The 19,493-nt window shown below is 43.2% G+C and overlaps 1 pseudogene; it reads left to right on the top strand.

The window, feature by feature from the left end:
* The first annotated feature begins 216 nt into the window (after positions 1 to 216).
* The window catches only part of LOC124006627, a 149,194-nt pseudogene continuing 129,917 nt past the window's right edge, over positions 217 to 19,493 (top strand).

Genomic DNA, 19,493 nt, shown 5'->3' with positions numbered 1-19,493 from the left:
CCTGATGATCCGGTGAAGAGTGAAGTGGGATGGGAAGCCGCTGAGCCAACCGGGGCAAGGAAACCTCTCGAGCCAGCTAGGGCGTGGAAGCCCGACGAGCTGGCTCGGCACCCCCAGTTCCATAGGTGGTGACCCAGAGCCGATGTCTCCATACCAACCGGAACGCTAGTACTCCCTGATGCTTCATATGTTGGCTGCTGCATTCTTTCACATGGAATGACGCTGGAGAGACGAAGCAGGTACAGGGAGTAAAACATTTAATAAACAACTGACATAGACGAGACAGGAACAGTGTCAGCAAACTAATACTAAAGACAAAAACAATACAATGCAGCAGTGGGGAACAGAGCAGGGATCTGACAAATATAGTGGAGGAAATAAACAGGTGATAAGTGAGTCCAGGTGAGAGCAATATCTCTGATGCGCGTGACGAGGGAAGGCAGGTGTGCGTGATGGATGGCAGGAGTGCATGATGCAGGGCATCCTGGCACCCCCCCGAGCACCAGGGGAAGGGAAGAGCGGGAGCAGACGTGACAGAAGAATCACCATTGCTAAGATCTCACGTGTTGATCATTACGGTAATTCCACAGGAGTTGATCTCTGGACTTTTTACGCTAATGTTAATGAATCTCCGAGGCAGGGTCACGTGCGTTTTTTTGTTTTGTTTGCTTTGTCTTTGATAGGTCCAGTGTGTAACGTATGAAGCTTAAGGAGGTGCATAGCATCTTTGTACTGCCTGATATCAGTAGGAGGGTTCTAACTTTCATTTATCTTCCCAAAAGGTTAGCTTTGTCCCAGGGCTCACTCCCCCAGTATGTTAGCTCTATTATATAGACACATTAGACCGTCATGAGACAAGGTTAGTTTTACCCTTCTGGTGTGTGTGCATTTATCAGCCAAAACATGACACCCACCCTGTATTTAAAAGCATGTTGTCTCAACACAAACAGCTAAGATTATGTAAAATAGGGTCTAAGCTTCAACATACTGTATATGAACATGAAAAAAATCTGAGTTTACGCATTTTTTAAAATAATTTACATTAAAGGTTCAAACATGACATCGGTTTAATTAAAACACATTTTTTTCATAACATTCTAAAAAAAATGCACAACCCTGCTTGTGAGCTTTCAAATGATATCAAACTCAAACTTTTATATTTTTCAGTGATGAAGACATGGATGACTCAGGGTAGGGTGGGGTATGCAAAATGCACCTCGATCTCCTAAATGGCATTCAGGTCCAAAAAGTAACTTTCTGACAACTTCTACCATGGACATATAAGTATGGAAAGTTTTGTTTGAAACAAATGGGGTGCAACCAGAAAGGGATTGAATTCATATGGAACAACCCACTTGTAATGTACAGTGGGGCAAAAAAGTATTTAGTCAGCCACCAATTGTGCAAGTTCTCCCACTTAAAAAGATGAGAGAGGCCTGTAATTTTCATCATAGGTACACTTCAACTATGACGGACAAAATGAGGGGAAAAATTCCAGAAAATCACATTGTGGGATTTTTTATGAATTTATTTGCAAATTATAGTGGAAAATAAGTATTTGGTCACCTACAAACAAGCAAGATTTCTGGCTCTCACAGACCTGTAACTTCTTCTATAAGAGGCTCTTCTGTCCTCCACTCGTTACCTGTATTAATTGCACCTGCTTGAACTTGTTATCAGTATAAAAGACACCTGTCCACAACCTCAAACAGTCACACTCCAAACTCCACTATGGTCAAGACCAAAGAGATGTCAAAGGACACCAGAAACCAAATTGTAGGCCTGCACCAGGCTGAGAAGACTGAATCTGCAATAGGTAAGCAGCTTGGTTTGAAGAAATCAATCACCCGGGTGGGCATCCCTTACGGCGGCGGCTCTAGTGCGGGACGTAGACCCCCATCCGCCTCTGGTTCCCCCCACTTTGGTGGCGCCTCTCATTCTTTAGAAATAAAGAGACTAGAATGCCCACCCTAGTCACACCCTGGCCATAGAGAGGCTTTTATTCTCTATTTTGGGTAGGCCAGGGTGTGACAAGTGTGGGCATTCGAGTTTCTTTATTTCTATGTTTTCTGTTTCTATGTTTTGGCTGGGTATGGTTCTCAATCAGTGACAGCTGTCTATCGTTGCCTCTGATTGGGAATCATACTTAGGCAGCCTTTTTTCCTTTGTATTTTGTGGGTAGCTGTCTTTGTTAGTGGCCTGTATAGCCCTAGTAAGCTTCACGGGCGTTTCTTGTTTTGTTGGTGACATTTACATAAATAAAGGAAAATGTACGCTCACAACCCTGCACTTCGGTCCGGTCATTTCCACGATGAAGTCCGTGAAAGATGGAGTACAGTTAGAAGGACCCTCCTTTAAATATAGCCAATCGTCTCTGTCCTCCCGGGCCCTCACATTGTCTAACCTCAGACAGGTCCTGTCTTATCCAATCAGGCTGGTCAGCCAGCAAGCTTTCCATTCCACTCAGCTTGCCTTTACATCAAGCCGTCCTCCCTGCCCAGACCTCACCACCAAGATCTTTATAGAAGCTTCCATTTGAATTCTCAACTGGGTCCATCACCACTTTGCTCTCTGGCCCTCCCACCTCTCTACTGCCAATTCTTTGTCTTAGCCAACTCTTCTCTCCAGTCATTACCATGGGAACCAAATGTGTGCTGTCTTTTTATGTGACAGTGTCTAATCATTTGGTAGAAATGTATTATTATTTGCAGTATCCTATACATCTTATAATGGTAATGTCATATTTCAGTATAATGAAATTAGCTGAAATTGCTGGGCGACAGATTTGACTTTTTTTTAAAACCTTTGTTTAACTAGGCAAGTCAGTTAATAACAAATTCTTATTTACAATGACGGCCTACCGGGGAACAGTGGGTTAACTGCCTTCAGGGGCAGAACAACAGATGTTTACCTTCAGCTCTGGGAATTTGGTCCAGCAACCTTTCAATGGATATTTCAGGCCACTTTCCTCCCGCTCTTATGTTTCCTGTTTTTGTATATTATTGTGAACTCATACTCTGTGTTATACCCTGGCTCCGTTTTTTTCCCACCAATTAAAAGCCATTTGTGGGAGCTGGGGTAATCTGTGCCCCGAGCTGATAATGGTACACGCAGCTCTGTCTGTGTGTGTATGCAATGTGTCAGATGTAGGCTACTGTATATCAATGATATACATAGCTTTCCCAAATGATTTACACACCCCAGTACATTAATCTCACTAGTCCTAATGGCAGGCCATTCATATTTCTCATGTTTAATTTCCTGCTTTCTGAAAGTCATTAATATCAATGCATGTCCGTATTTCATTAGGCGTGGAGCGGGCATGTTGACGTGCTGTTTGACCACTGATAGCCCTGGCGTGTCTGTTGTGAACATCCATCAGAGAGAGATCAGCCTCTCTCCTAGTCTCTGCTGACACCCTCATCACATCTGTAAATACTCATCTAACTGATGCACAGGTTGCTGTGGAATTAATGAGGCTGCTTCATGTGCTGATGCATGGGAAAGTGGGTCTACTCTTTAAATTGCTTTCCTTTATTGCGTCTCCTCTCTCCCTCTCCCCAGAAATCATATTAGCCAAACCAATCTCATTTAAAACATGCCCTTTCTTAATTTACCCCTGATGCTTGTTTTCTGCTGGCCGTGCTGCTGGAGTTTGCATGTCGGATGGATAGATGAGAGAGAGAGAGCGGGTGGAAATGAGGGAGAGAAAAGGAGAGGAGAGAAAAGAGAAGCAGCAAGAGAAGTGCACTGCCTGAGAGAGACCACAAACACCATTGTAAATAAAACCTATATTTATGTTTATTTATTTTCCCTTTTGTACTTTAACTATTTGCACATCGTTGAAACACTGTATATAGACATAATATGACATTTGAAATGTCTTTGTTCTTTTGGAACTTCTGTGATTGTAATGTTTACTGTTGTTCATTTTTTCTTTTGTTTATTATTTATATCAATTGCTTTGGAAATAAAAACATGTGTTTCCCATGCCAATAAAGCCCCTTAAATTGAAAACTGAATTGAGGGAGAGAGAGAGAGAGAGAGAGAGAGAGAGAGAGAGAGAGAGAGAGAGAGAGAGAGAGAGAGAGAGAGAGAGAGAGAGAGAGAGAGAGAGAGAGAGAGAGAGAGAGAGAGAGAGAGAGAGAGAGAGAGAGAGAGAGAGAGAGAGAGAGAGAGAGAGAGAGAGAGAGAGAGAGAGAGAGAGAGAGAGAGAGAGAGAGAGAGAGAGAGAGAGAGAGAGAGAGAGAGAGAGAGAGAGAGAGAGAGAGAGAGAGAGAGTCGGTCATATGGGCTTATTATCTGTTGTGCCTCGTTCATCTGAAACTGAAGTTTGATGTTCAATATCTGAACCCTATAGATGTGCGTTGTCGATTTGTTTATCAACTAATTGTCTTACCGTGTGTCTTCAGGGTGGAGTCATTACAGAGTGAAGCTCCACACAGGTTGAGAAAGAACACAGAGGTGTGTCTCAAATGGCACCCTATTCCCTACATAGTGCACGACTTTTGACCATAGCCTTATGGGTCCTGGTCAAAAAGTGCACACTCAATAGGTAATAGGGTGCCATTTGGGAAGCCCATACAGGGAGCTGGGGGCCATCAATAACTCCTCAGCCACCTCGGCAGTGGCGTCGGCTGTAGCTGGCCTTTATCTGGGCTCGTCAGGAGCTCCACACTGAACACAGCCAAATTATTACTGCTAGCTGCAACTGCCTGATAAGATCAAAGGAGAAGCCAGTCCGAGTCGGGAGATGTGTGCCGCCCTCTCTCCCTTTGGTCCGAGCGCGGTTTGTCACGTCATTATCCACCGTAATGTCTGAACTTTCTCAGTGCGTTAGAAGTCCTTCGCGGTTTTCAGGGGTGCAACGAGGACAATCTGCTTCTCGATTTTTGTCATATGTATTTTTTTTATCTGAGAAATTCTCCCTGCTACCAGCTTCTTCCCAGTGTACAGTGATTTTTTTTATTTATTCCATTTTACCATGTAACAATTTCCCTCAATGTCGTTCTACTGTATCTCTTCTTTACTCTTTTTCATTTTTTATTTAAAAACACTGATTAATTTGTGTAACAGCAGGGCAATTTGTCATGATGGAAAAACGTAGAGAGAGCAATTTCCTTTGACAAGGCAGAGAATAAAATAAAATGAAATGGACATACATTAGAATGGAGAACAAGAGCAGGTTAGAGTAACTGCTCCTATCCAGCCTCCCAGCCTTATCCATGAGTAACAGCACAGATCAAAATGAGAGTGGGCAGCTCTGGTCTGAATACTCTTTAAAGCGACAATCAGCAGTCGAAACAATAACAAAGCATAATCTCCACCCCTGTGTCGGTAAAAAGCTGAGGGCAGGGCTGGAGAAATGTAACCACTCTCAAATTCATAGACAGAGCTATGGATGCAAGGACTGACTGTCCATGACATCAAAATGCTAGTTTTAACCATGTTTTGAGGTTCTATAATGTTTGTTTACATTTACTTTGTTTACAAACATTGGATTCTGATGGATGAGTTATATTCTTCAAGAATCAATGGGTACATATCATTCATTTATGAGTCCAAAAATTGATATAGCAACTTCTGATTGCTCCTTTAAAACCACAGGTGTGGAGGAATTTACATAATAGACTGCACAACCTGGTTCTACCTTTGGAAGTCAATATGGACACAGGTTATTCAATTCCTGTTGTATTGGGTTTAAGTAGTGTTCCTGGCTTGTTTTGAACTGCTTATTATAGTTCCGCAATGTGTTCCTTGAAGATTCATTCAAAGTTCATCCAACGTCTTTATTGTTTTAAACAGCCGACATGCCATCTGTTTGTGTTACATTTGTTTGCTGCAAATCACATTTTCTCGTAGCCTAGCTAACAGTATGCTGTGAGGCTTGGCTTTATTCAGAGCCAATTCTCCTATGGCGAACTGTGAACTCTTTCTGTATGTAAGACTTTTGGAACTCTTGTTCAATACCCATGGTTTGGAATCTGTGTCTGGATCAGAATAGACCTGGTACAATGCAGTACATGCACATAGCCAAGGATGCTAGACCAGTGACATCACATTAAAGACATGTCACCCTATTTCCTATATAGTGCACTAATTTTGACCAGGGCCATTTAGGATGCACACATAGTAATCAGGCCTATTAATGTTGTTGTCTGACCTCTGACCTCTCTCTCCTCCAGGGTGAAGTTGAAGGATGGCGTGGCGTTCCTGGGGGCGCGGGCCAGTAACCCAGTCCTGTGGACGGTGAGTCAGGACGTGAGGAGCGAGGGGCACAGGGTCGTCACTCTCCACTGTCACCGCAATGAGAACACCTTTGGTCAGAGGTCAGTGGCGCCTGGTTCTTGTCAGATTAACACCTATTAATTGGGATTAGACATTCTGAAATAGCATGGATTATTGGTAGGAACAGGAGTTTTTCCTGGTCAGACCATGTGGTCTGGAAAAACTCAGGGCCCTAATTATGTCTTATGGGCTAAGCAAATGTCCTGGTATGCTGCTAACTCAGCAGGCTCAGCAGCAATGTTCATGAATAACAATGCTGTTATTACAGCCCCACAGCCCCTCCCCCCCAAAGGGACCACTCATTAATGATAACAATTTCACTACTGAGCCACTGAACTTCAGAGCTAAACTTTAGTGCACTTGGCTCCCTTTGGACTCAATTTCCATTTATACAGTGGGGTTCTTTCCGAAACAACTCAGCTTGAATGTCTTACTCAAGGGCCCAACGTGTGGGACTGGAAGAAGCATGGGACTGTTTGATGGTAGAACAAAGAATACTACTACGACAGGCTGTTTTTAATCAGGCTGTGAGTGTTGAAACTGTCGATCTTAGCCAATCAGATGTATTTGTTATGCAGTTTCTGCTTGGTGCACTCTAAAGGCATTTGACCTAATCTCAATTAAACCATGAACAGGGATGTGTTACCTCTAAGACCCTGAATAGACCCAAACTCTAATCCACCAGTCCAACAACGTCTTATGCTCTAACTGTTACTCCACACACAGGCCATCATGTCCATCTCTCTGACACCTCCTCCACACTTATGTGTCTCGTATTCCCATCCCTCTCCCCTGCACTCTTAGAAAAAAGGGTTCCAAAAGGCTTCTTTGGCTGTCCCCATAGAAGAACCATTTTTGGTTCCAGATAGAACCATTTTTGGTTCCAGGTAGAACTCTTTTGGGTTCCATGTAGAACCCTCTGTGGAAAGGTTTCTACATGCAATCCAAAAAATGTTCTAATTGGAACCAAAAAGGTTCTACTTGGAACCAGAAAGCGTTCTTCAAAGGGTTATCCTATGGGGACAGCTAAAGAACCCTTTTCAGTTCTAGATAGCATCTTTTTTTTCTAAGAGTGTACAATTCAAAGCAAAGCTCTCGAGGAGAGGAAACACATGAACATAAACAAAGCTGGGCTCCTTGCCTGTGGACCTGTACAAGTTATATTCAAATACAATTAGATTATTAGATAGTTTTTTTCACTCTCCTCATTGAAAGCGCATTGTGCAGGGAGATGTCTAAAGAAGATATATATTATTTTGTTGTTTTTACTGTGCTTCGAAATTGAATATCCTGTCGAGCGACATAAGTTATTCGGTTTGGGTGCTGCAAATTACTCTTAAGTTGCATCGAATGGGTAAGGAAATGTTTAGACCTAAAGCACATCTTTGTTAGACTTCGTATAACTGTCACGGTTTCCATAGTTCTCCCAAGAGAATGTTGTTGTTCATAACAGCCTGCCTGAAACCACACACAGTAATGTGTATACACACTACACAGTAATGTAGCTAGTTATAAACATATATGTTCCTGATCCACATGACCCTTCCTCTTTGAGTGTTTGAGGACACAGAAAGGTCCCTCTGCGTCCACAACCCTCTATCATCAGCGGTGACATTCAAATTGGTACAGCCAGGATATAGCCAGGGCCCCAGGATTCATCAGGTAACATGTAACCCTAAAATCAGGTCATTTACCTAGGCAAAGCAGAGATCATTAAAATACCATGATTTATAAATTAGCCACGGTGTAACAGGAAGTACTGTACTGTATGTGATGCAGGTTCCCAGGGGGGACACAGTCTCTCTAACGAGTTGCTGTATTTCAGGTCTAATTTCTGTATTTTCTCCCACGCTGACACTAATGAGATCCCTAAGAAATCACCGCTTTTTCTTACGTGTGCTGTAGATGACAAGATTTCTCTGCTACCGTACTCCCATGGTTGGTGTTAGAGTCAGTATGGTTCTATGGTCAGTGGGAGTAAGGTTGTGCTGACGTGTGTGTGTGTGTTTATGTTTTACTATACTTGTGAGGACCAGAAGTCCTCACAAGTAAAGTTAACCAAAGAGAATTGGGACACGTGAGAACAGTTGGCCGGTCCTAAAAAAGTAAAATGTTATTTTAGGCATAGGGGTTAGGTTTAGGGTTAGAATGTAGATAGCATTGTGAGAATTGCAATAAATATCGTGTTGTGATAATTTATTTTGAGGTCCCTGGCAATTCCCAACCCTAATTTGTGTGTGTGTGTGTGTGTGTGTGTGTGTGTGTGTGTGTGTGTGTGTGTGTGTGTGTGTGTGTGTGTGTGTGTGTGTGTGTGTGTGTGTGTGTGTGTGTGTGTGTGTGTGTGTGTGTGTGTGTGTGTGTGTGTGTGTGTGTGTGTGTGTGTGTGTGTGTGTGTGTGTGTGTGAAAAAGGACAGAAATAGAAAAAACGGGAAATGAGGAGAGAGAATGAGAAATTAAAAAGAGTAGGCCTAATGCATCTTTCAGAACCATGGACAGCGTACCAAAAGTTTACTGCTTTATCATAAATGGACATGTTTATGGAACGATAAACATAGACATATGACAGACAGATAATGAAAGACATCATAAAATGAAACCATGTCAGGAGGCAGATTAAAAGAGGAACAACCAATGTACATATTGTATATATACAAACGTATGTGGACACCCCTTCAAATTAGTGGATTCGGCAATTTCAGCCACTCCTGTTGCTGACAGGTGTCTAAAATTTAGCACACAGCCATGCAATCTCAATAGACAAACATTGGCAGTAGAATGGCCTTACTGAAGAGCTCCATGATTTTCAATGTGGCACCGTCATAGGATATATCACCTTTCCAACAAGTCAGTTTGTCAAATTTCTGCCTTGCTAGAGCTGCCCCGGTCAATTATAAGTGATGTTATTGTGAAGTGGAAACCTCTAGGAGCAACAACTGCTCAGCCGCAAAGTTGTAGGCCACACAAACTCACAGAACGGGACCGCCGAGTCCTGAAGAGCATAGTGTGTAAAAATTGTATGTCCTCAATTGCAGCTCACTGTTTTTCCTGGTTCGGGCTAGGCCCCTTAGTTCCAGTGAATGGAAATCGTAATGCTACAGCACACAATGACATTCTAGACGGTTCTGTGCTTCCAACTTTGTGGCAACAGTTTGGGGAAGGTCCGCTCCTGTTTGAGCATGACAATGCCCCTGTGTACAAAGCGAGGTCCATACAGAAATGGTTTGTTGGGATCGGTTTGGAAGATCTTGACTGGTCTGCACAGAGCCCTGACCTCAACCCCATCGAACACCTTTGGGATGAATTGGAATGCCAATTGTGAGCCAGGGCTAATTGCCCATGATCAGTGTCTGACCTCACTAATGCTCTTGTGGCTGAATGGAAGCAAGTCCCCGTAGCAATGTTCCAACATCGAGTGGAAAGCCTTCCAGAAGAGTGGACAAGCCATAGCTTCAACGGGGGGACCAACTCTATATTAATGCCCATGATTTTGGAATGGGATTCTCAATGAGCAGGTGTTCACATACTTGTACATGTGCTGTAGAGATTTCCCCCATGAACTATAAAGTCACCAGAGCATTCCAGTCTTTTTCTACTGTAAATGTATTTTTTCGCTCAGTCTCTCTGTGGTTCCTAAAACGCTCCTTTCCCCTATCATTTTGTTTCTATATTTTCATCTCTCTCTCATCCACCTTCTCTTATTCTCTCTTGTTTTTCTCTCTTTTTCTCCGATTCTATTTCATTCTTCTCTGTGGTGTTTTTTCATATTCCTCTTGAACGGTGTGTGAAATGAAAGGATCAGTTCCTCCAGGTGGAAGCTGCTGTGCCTTCACACAATCCTCCACCAATCACAGGCCTTCGCCTGCAGACAACCCTGTACCCTCGTCACACAACCAGTCAAACCACAAAGAGCGGCGAAGGAAAATACAGTTATTTCAGGAATATATAAATGTTAGAGTGTGTAAGCCTACAGATGTACAGCTCCCTTCTCCTACTAAAATTACATCACTTTCAGATGATTTGATCCTTATCCTTATTGATTCTTAGACGTGAAGTACATTTAAGTGTAAGAATGTCCAACGGATTTTGCCACGATGTGCAATTGATTAGTATATCTGTGTTTTGTTAAACGGAGTGCATTCATTATTTCTTCAGAGATGTCCTTATCATTTAATATAAAACACATTATTTTCTCTTGTTATATTACTCACATAACCCACACATCCCCACAGTCAGACTCTCCATTCAACAGTGTGATGTGCATTACATCGAACAGCACCGTCAATATACTATTATATGCCTAGACACATTCAGTGTTTTCTCTCTTTATTGATTCTTCATGCTGTGAGAGGGCTTGAAGTGAGATCCTCACAGGGCTATGTAGCCTGTGTCTAATCCTGGACTCAATGGGCCTTCTAATCTCTCAGCTGGCTCTGACGACTCGCAAAGCCCCATCAGAGTCTCATTTTATCACCATGTATGATACTCTCACTTTCTTTTTCTCTTTCTTCTCCTCATTGACGATTAGCAAGGGGGATTCGATTGAGCTGTCTTTTCATTTGTCGTTGATCTGTTCGCATGACGACTACCTTTGATGTCACCTTTGTTTTAGTTTTGCCTAAAGACCGGGTTGACCTCCTACTGTTTTTAGATTTAAACATTTTTTAGATTTCACTACTTTTTTCCCTCCCTTGCCATTTTCCTGCTTTCTGTCTCTCTCTCGCCCGTAGTCGATCCATCTCTGAATGTCTCATTTGCTTGTGGGACCAGAGAAAATTTGCCATGTAATCACCTGTGCCTACCCCATTTATTCTATTTCTCATAGGCCCTACACTCTCAGAGCACATCTCATCAATCCTTTATCCCCATGTGTACATTTATTATATTTTCGGTGACTTTCCTATATGCTCTCTTAAAGAAACAGAGCACACCACTGCAGTCTTTTAATCCTATTTGTAAAGCATGATTTTGTTTCTTCCTATGCTTCATTCCCCATCGGCCCCCAACATCTGTTGAGCGTCAAACTCACATTTCCATGGTCTGCATTTATTATCATATTGCTCTGGTTTTTGCCTGGACCCCTTTCAGGTATAGCCACAACACAAACCTGTAGAATACCTGAGGATGTTTGTAGCCTAGTGAATGAAGAATGTGTCCCCCACACACAACCCCACACATCAGAAGTGTATTTGATAGATGGAAGGTTTCCATCTTACATCCTGTGGGAATCCTATACTGTCTATAGGAAACTGAGAAATAGAGAATTCTCAGTCTTTGTCATTCTCAGTCAAGTCCTAGCCTCAGCATTCATATTAACTACAGCTTTTACATGCACCGTCACAAACAGCATCAGCACTCCAATGACTTATATGTCCACCTGGTTACTTTGAGTACCCCTCCCCCACACACTCCCTCCTTGTTGGTGCAGTCCATTAAACAGGGCTGTCTGGACAGGGTTAATGAGGCTGCTGACCCCTGGGTGACCACGTGCTGACCTAGACTCTTACGTCTGCTTCTCCACCTCATTAATCTGCCAAGGACACAGGACCCACCTCCACATCCCCCTGCTGGAGAGAGAGAGATTGAGGGAGGGGGAGAGAGAAGAAAGCGATTTAGAGAGAGACAGAGAGAGAGAGAGGAGGAAAAACAGAGCGAGAAAGAGAGAGAAAGTAGTGGAGGGAGGAAGGGAAGGATAGAGTGGGGATGGAAGGTTGAGGGGGAGAGAGAAGGAAGGAGAGAGTGAGAGAAAAGGAGAGATACACTATATGACCAAAAGTATGTGGACACCTGCTTGTTGAACATCTCATTCCAAAATAATGGGCATTAAAATGCTGATATAACTGTCTCCACTCTTCTGTAAAGGCTTTTCACTAGATGTTGGAACATTGCTTCGGGGACTCAGCCACAAGAGCATTAGTGAGGTCAGGCACTGATGTTGGGCAATTAGGCCTGGCTCGCAGTCGGCATTCCAATTCATCCCAAAGGTGTTCGATGGGGTTGTGGTCAGGGTTTTGTGCAGCCCAGTTAAGTTCTTCCACACTGAACTTGACAAACCATTCCTGTATGGACCTCGCTTTTTGCACTGGGGAATTGTCATTCTGAAACAGGAACAGGCCTTCCCCAAACTGTTGCCACAAAGTTGGAAGCACAGAATCTTCTAGAATGTCATTGTATGCTGTAGCTTTAAGATTTCCCTTCACTGGAATTAAGCCTGAACCATGAAAACCAGCCTTACACCACTCCAACCAACGCTTGGCATTGTGCATGGTGATTTTAGACTTGTATGCGTCTGCTCGGCCATGGAAACCCATTTCATGACGCCGCCGACAAACAGTTCTTGTGCTGACATTGCTTCCAGATGCAGTTTGAAACTTGGTAGTGAGTGTTGCACCCGAGGACAGAAGATTTTTATAGCTCTACGCACTTCAGCACTCGCCAGTCCCGTTCTATGAGCTTGTGTGGCCTACCCTTCGTGGCTGAGCCTTTGTTGCACCTAGATATTTCCACTTCACAATAACAGCACTTACAGTTAACCGGGGAAGCTATAGTGAATGCATACATTCACTACATTCATACAATCAAACCTACAACCCTGACATTGTAAGTTCCATGCTCTACCAACTCAGCCACATGGGACCTTTATACTGCCAATGTTTGTCTATGGAGATTGCATGGCTTGGTGCTCAATTTTATAGACCTGTCAGCAACAGGTGTGGCTGAAATAGCTGAATCCATTTATTTGAAGGGGTGTCCACATACGTTTGTATTTATAGTGTAGCTCATCACAGCCACCATCACTAGCATGCTGTGAATGAAGTATTTTAGGAAGTAAAATTCACTTGTTGATACTTTCAGTTCTTCTTCCTTTTGCTTTTTAGCATGCGTTGCTTGACAGGATGGGCATTGGTTTTAGAAGGTTCTTTCTCAGCATCTTCTCACCTTCATATGCAAATGTTCCTAGAGTGCCCCTGGCGTATTTATGAGCCATAGAGAAACAGAGAAATCCATAATTGAGATTTCTGCAGATAGAAGACTCCCTTGCTGTCATCTTCATTGAGGAGAGCTAAATGACTGATTACATGGCCTTCCTCCAAGGAGGAAACACTATCCCTGAGATAGTATGGAGTCTATCTTCCCGAGTTAATCAGCACCATGCTGCTGTATTTAATGAAGTGTTGAAGATCCAGAGCTGGGTGAGGGTATGGATGGTATAAGTTTCCCAAGGCCAGCTGGAGTTCCTAATCACACAGGACCAGCCCCCTGTACCATCATCTCCAACATTTCTGTTGATGAAACTCCCCAGCAGCGCTAGTGGTGCTCCTTCTGATAAACAGAGATTGTGAAGCTTCTGAACTGAAACTGGCCAAGGGTCTCTGACAGAGTGAGTCAAGAGAAATGAATGTCTACCAGGGTTTAAGTGGCGACCCGCTGGGCTTCTGCTGTCACCAACTAGTTAAACAACAATCCTACTGCCGGCTGAGCCAAGACCCGGTCTGCATCTCAAGTTTTTGGTATTGATGCGAAAGCAGTAGCCTCTCTTCCTGGGGTCCACACAAAACATGAAACATTACATATTACAGAACATGAATATACAAGACCAGCTCAAGGACAGAACTACGTAAATTTAAAAACGGCACACATAGCCTACATACTGTATCTATACATAAACACAACATATCTAGGTCAAATAGGGGAGAGCCATTGTGCGGTGAGGTGTTGCTTTGTCTGTTTTTTTGAAACCAGGTCTGCTGTTCATTTGAGAAATATGTGAAGGAAAGGAGTTCCATGTAATAATGGCTCTGTAGAATACTTTACGCTTTCTTGTGAAAGAAACCCTGGTGGCATGTCTGTGTGTGTCAGAGCTGTACTTACAACTTTTTAGCTACTCTGCAACCACTTAGCATGTTAGCTAACCCTTCCCCTAACCCTAACCCTTTAACCTAACTCCTGAATTTATCCCTAATCTTAACCCTAACCCATAGCCTAGCTAACGTTAGCCACCTAGCTAGAATTCATAACATATCATACGTTTTGCAAATTTGTAACATATAATACGAATGATGCGAAATGCTCTCAGAGCAGGTTGGGTGAGGAGGAAGGGAATATTCTGAGTGGGACATGGCAGTATCACAGAGGGAGATATAATGCATTTTGAGAATTTCCATCAATGATGACAGTGGTTTTTGTTTTGATCCCATCAGCTTAGGCCATGTGCGTTATGGGGCCATTATGATTAACTGGCTACCGGTCATTAACATCTCTGCATCCACATGCCCGGTTGACGCACGTCACTTCCAGTCGTCATTGGAATCAGATTGCATTGAGGGATATTTGATTCAGCTCTAATTCACAGCAGTAAATGTGGTACCAATGTCCTTGTGGTTAAAGGCTCGCTTCATCCTTGATTGTCTGTTTTCTTTGGCAGGGTGCGTTGAGCTTTGGCGCAGTGGCCTCAATAGTTTAAGGCTGATTGACTCCTTATAAACTGGAAAGGGCTGGATATCAAACCCCTCTCCAATTTTTCTGTCAATGAATATTGCCTCGGATGACTGTCCAGCACAGCGATCTATGCTATATCCAGATATTGATGTTTATTGGGATTGGGTATATATCATAAGAAAAGCTTTTTGGTCTTCATTTAAGGTTAGGGATAAGGTTAGCAGTGTGGTTAAGGTTAGGTTTAATGATTTTATGACTTTGTGGCTGTCCCAGCTAGTGACTACCCTGCAGTGCTACCTCCAGTACACAAGTCATCCCGATAAATGCCAATATGCTAATTTGACACAGCACGGGTACAAAAATACACATGGGGCCTCATATAGAACATACTACTATCCAGCATTATGTGCCCCTTCCTCATGGCACATTGGGAATGATGAATTTCTGCTCATTCTAATCTAATGCACTGGGGGGGGGCACACCACACTGGCCTGACTACTCTAGCTGCTCATGTGAGGAAAGGGAGAAAAAAAACAGAATAAAGAGGAGAGGAGGAGAAAGTGAAGGGGAGATATCACAATGTGCAGGAGGAGGATTGCTTTCCGTAGCATGGCCTGGGGCCGGTATTACCATATCATGAGAACTATCCATCAAATTGGGTTAAATTGTACATGCCGTTTCAGGGCTATGTATACAGTGGTAATGAGATCATGGATACGATGCAGAGAGGGATGACGCTTCGTGCTCCACCAGCGCTTGCCCACATTACGGTTTGATTGTGTGGTAGCATGGTACACAGAGCAGAACAGACTCATCCCTATACTCATCCACTTGTTCATTTATCCATCCAGAGCTCGCTGTCGTACACCTAACCGGCTCACTTTTTCATGCGCTCCGCCGTTAGCTGGTGGGAAGAAACAGCATGTCGCTAGAATATCTGACATTAAAGACCGCTCGTCTGGCATTTCCACCCGTTCTCCCTGTCTCTTGCTAGACGTGTACAACAAGAGAGAGTATGTAAATGTCTCGTCTAAAACAAGCTCAGGCTTTCTTACGCTCGTGTTCATGGCACTTTCATCCGACCCCTCCACAATAGGCCCACAGAGAGAAGTCTCGCAGTCTTACATCTGGAGACAGATGGCTGCTATGTTGTATAAGAATGACATACACTATATAACGATACAATACCTGTGGGTTTTGAGAGAACTGTATTCACTCACATTGTGCTGTAATGTCACGCGCCACATGACGCAGGTTCAGGCGAAGTCTGGGACATCATGCACTCTCTGGAGTCTTGTTGTGTTGATGGCTTGTAATTGTTGTGTAGCCTATGTACTACTGTCAATTAATTGTTATGGTGCTGTACAAACGTCACTGTTAGACGCCCCTGCATGAATTCTCCAGTGTTTTTATTTATATTGCAGCGTTTTTATTCATATTTAGTTTCTGAATTGGTGAAAAAAACTGTGATTGACAAACAGCCTTGGAAGTACGTTTGTGACATGTGTTGGCATCTTCTCGATCTCTCTCGCTCAATATTTCTCTCTCTCACTCTCTCTTACTGTCTCTGTGTTTGTGTGTTTGTGTGTGTTTGCATGTGTGTGTGTGTGTGTCCATGTGCTTGTGTGTACAGTGCATTCAGAAAAGATTCAGGCCCCTTGACTTTTTCCACATTTTGTTAAATTACAGGCTAATTCTAATGGATTAAAGTATATATATTTTTTTCAATCTACACACAATACCCTATAATGACAAAGCGAAAACAGAAATACCTTATTTACATAAGTATTCAGACCCTTTGCTATGAGACTTGAAATTGAGCTCATGTGCATCCTCTTTCCATTGATCATCCTTGAGAGGTTTTTACAACTTGATTTGAGTCCACCTGTGGTAAATTCAATTGATGGGACATGATTTGGAAAGGCACACACCTGTCTATATAATGTCCCACAGTTGACAGTGCATGTCAGAGCAGAAACCAAGCCATGAGGTCAAAGGAATTGTCTGTAGAGCTCTGAGACATGATTGTGTCGAGGAACATATCTGGTGAAGGGTACCAAAAACATTTCTGCAGCATTGAAGTACCCCAAGAACACAGTGGCCTCCATCATTCTTAAACGGAAGAAGTTTAGAACCACCAAGACTCTTCCTAGAGCTGGCCGGCCAAACTGATCAATTGGGGGAGAAGAGCCTTGGTCAGGAAGGTGACAAAGAATCCGATGGTCACTCTGACAGAGCTCCAGAGTTCCTCTGTGGAGATGGGAGAACCTTCCAGAAGGACAACCATCTCTGCATCACTCCACCAATCAGGCCTTTATGGTAGAGTGGCCAGACAGAAGCCGCTCCTCAGTAATAGGCACTTGTCAGCCCGCTTGGAGTTTGGCAAAAGGCACCTAAAGACTCTCAGACCATGGGAAACAAGCTTCTCTGGTCTGATGAAACCAAGATTGAACTCTTTGGCCTGAATGCCAAGCTTCACGCCTGGAGGAAACCTGGCACCATCCCTATGGCGATGCATGGTTGTGGCAGCATCATGCTATAGGGATGTTTTTCATCGGCAGGGACTGGGAGACTAGTCGAGATCGAGGGAAAGATAAATTGAGCAAAGTACAGAGAGATTCTTAATGAAAACCTGCTCCAGAGCACTCAGAACCTCAGACTGGGGCGAAGGTTTACCTTCCAACAGGACAACGGCCCTAAGCACACAGACATCACAATACAGGAGAGGCTTTGGGACAGGTCTCAGAATGTTTATGAGTGGCCCATCCAGAGCGCAGACTTTACATCTCTGGATAGACCTGAAAATAGCTGTGCAGCGATGCTCCCCATCCAACCTGACAGAGCATGAGGATCTGCAGAGAAGAATGGGTGAAACTCCCCAAATACAGGTGTGCCAAGCTTGTAGCGTCATACCCAAGACTCAAGGCTGTAATCACTGCCAAAAGTATTTCAACAAAGTACTGAGTCAAGGGTTTGAATACTTGTGTAAATGTGATATTTCAGTTGTTGTTTTTTATAAATTCGCAGTCATTTCTAAAAACCTGTATTTTGCTTTGTCATTATGGGGTATTGTGTAGATTAATGATGGGGGAAAAAACGATTGAATCCATTTTGGAATAATTCTGTGATGTAATAAAATGTGGAAAAAATCAAGAGGTCTGAATAGTTTACGAATGCACTGCATGTGTTTGTGTAACGGATGTGAAACGGCTAGCTTAGTTAGCGGTGTGCGCTAAATAGCGTTTCAATCGGTTACGTCACTTGCTCTGAGACCTTGAAGTAGTGTTTCCCCTTGCTCTGCAAGGGCCGTGGCTTTTGTGGAGCGATGGGTAACGACGCTTCGTGGGTGACTATTGTTGATGTGTGCAGAAGGTCCCTGGTTCGCGCCCGGGTATGGGCGAGGGGACGGTTTAAAATTATACTGTTACATTTGTTTATACGAATAGGGATATAGCTACCTTATCCTTTGGCTCATTTTGCTACAGAGAGAGAGACGAGATTAGGGATATAGTAATGTGAAATCCCAGTACCTCCCTGTGCCTTTGTTGGTTGGGGGAGAGAGCTAAATTGTGTTTAACACCCTGTCATGTCTTTTGGCTGGGGGATGGAGTTCTGTGTAACACCATGTGCGTTGTCTTGGGGACAGAGTTGTGTGTAACACGATGTGTGTTGTCTGGGGGAAAGAGTTGTGTGTAACAGGATATGTGTTATCTGGGGGACAGAGTTGTGTGTAACACAATGTGTGTTTGCTGGGGGAGTGTGCTGCGTGTGAAACCATGTGTGTTGGCCAGGGGAGAGAGCTGTGTGTAACACCATGTGTGTTGGCCATTAGATTCAGTTCCTTTAATTAGTCCTCCGATGTCACATTCGACTCCTACAATTACCAATCAAACTTCCATCTCACGCTTCCCTTTTTATCAATTCCTCCCTCAATCAAAGAGAACTCCAAATTGTATTAGGTTCCATTAAAAATAAATAAAGCAGGCAGCAGCATCTGAGTACCTGACATGCATGGTAGATGATCCACTATTGTGATCCACTATTTCCCTGATTAATTACTTGGAGCCACTGATGGTGATTGGACCTCATTGTCGCTCACGGCACAGAAAACATGAACAAGAGTGTCGGGAGAGGCCACCGCTGTCTCTTATCCTCAGCTCTGTCGGAGCGAGGGAGAGGGAACGTGTTGGTGAAGGACTGCAATTAGCGTTTTTGCATCCTCATACGTGACCGACCGGCTCGATTCGGTCTTATGTAGCAAAATTTTAAGTGGTGTTTTTTACATTAGATAAAAGTAGAGACTCAGAATTAGAAAATGCTATATCATAAACAACAGTTGGGAAAGTAATTATGCTTTGAAAGTTGATAAACTTGTAACCCCACTTTAGAGAAAATGTCCCTTGAATGTTTTGGTACATGTACTGGAGAGCTCTTTGTCTACAACCATTCAGATGCATGACATCAGCAGCCTGGTGGTGAAAAATAGCATAACTGGTGTATTTTAACACCAATAAACCCATCTGTTTGAAAATTAATTTTGTAGCTATATGTCAATTTAGCAAACCAGGCAACTAAAAATAATTTTCTAAACAATGTTTGGGTTCGTTTCAAGCATGTTAGCTAGCTAGCTTACATTAAGTTAGCTGGATAGCCAGGTCAAATAATACTGTATCCACATCATATAGCTGACAACGTCTTCACTTTTGCAAATGTTTAATTAATTATTACAGGAAAATAAACTCACAACATGATCATTATTTACAAGTTC

This window comes from Oncorhynchus gorbuscha, linkage group LG20, assembly GCF_021184085.1.
Source record: "Oncorhynchus gorbuscha isolate QuinsamMale2020 ecotype Even-year linkage group LG20, OgorEven_v1.0, whole genome shotgun sequence".
Taxonomy (NCBI): domain Eukaryota; kingdom Metazoa; phylum Chordata; class Actinopteri; order Salmoniformes; family Salmonidae; genus Oncorhynchus; species Oncorhynchus gorbuscha.
The sequence above is the reverse complement of the archived record's forward strand: the minus strand, read 5'-3'. Positions and strand labels throughout refer to the sequence as shown.